Here is a 666-nt window from a genome sequence, read left to right as displayed (position 1 = left end):
GCTCTGGAGTAATTTATTGGTGGTCAAAATCTGGTTGAAGCATGCCCTTGTAAGGAGATTTATGGAGATGATTGACAATACGACTTTTTCCTGCTTTAGGTACAAACTGCTAATTTTGAGGGGAAAAATCGCATTGATTCTCTAATAGCAGATATGGGTAATTGGGGTGCAACTGCAGCAACCATACATGGCCGACCACGTCAACAGCGCTATAGTAAGCTTGCTGACTGAGATTACATCTACCAATGTATGCAAAAGGCACCCAAGTCTTTACAAGTCCTTAGAAATGGTGATGTATTTTCTTATGTAAACTGGAAAAAGCACAAAATTGAGTGTCCTAAGCTTTCTACATGTATGATTGCTCGAGGGGCCTTGGTAAAGGTTGGTGGTAAAATGTTTTCTGCTGTTCTGATCCGTTGAGTAAAATTTGTTACTGTAGACACGTGATTTTGACCCTCCCTGAGTTTAATATATATATTTTTCGATATTAAATATTTATATTTGGCTAATATTATTTAAATTCTTATTTTAATTTTTAGTTAAAAAATAAATTTTATTTTTGAGATGTTTTATTTTTATTTTATTCTATTTTAAAAAAAATTCAAAAAAAAAACTAAAAATATTTTATTTTTAAATTTTAAACAAATAAATTAGTAGTTTTACTAC

This window comes from Capsicum annuum, chromosome 7 (assembly GCF_002878395.1).
Source record: "Capsicum annuum cultivar UCD-10X-F1 chromosome 7, UCD10Xv1.1, whole genome shotgun sequence".
Lineage (NCBI taxonomy): Eukaryota > Viridiplantae > Streptophyta > Magnoliopsida > Solanales > Solanaceae > Capsicum > Capsicum annuum.
The sequence above is the reverse complement of the archived record's forward strand: the minus strand, read 5'-3'. Positions refer to the sequence as shown.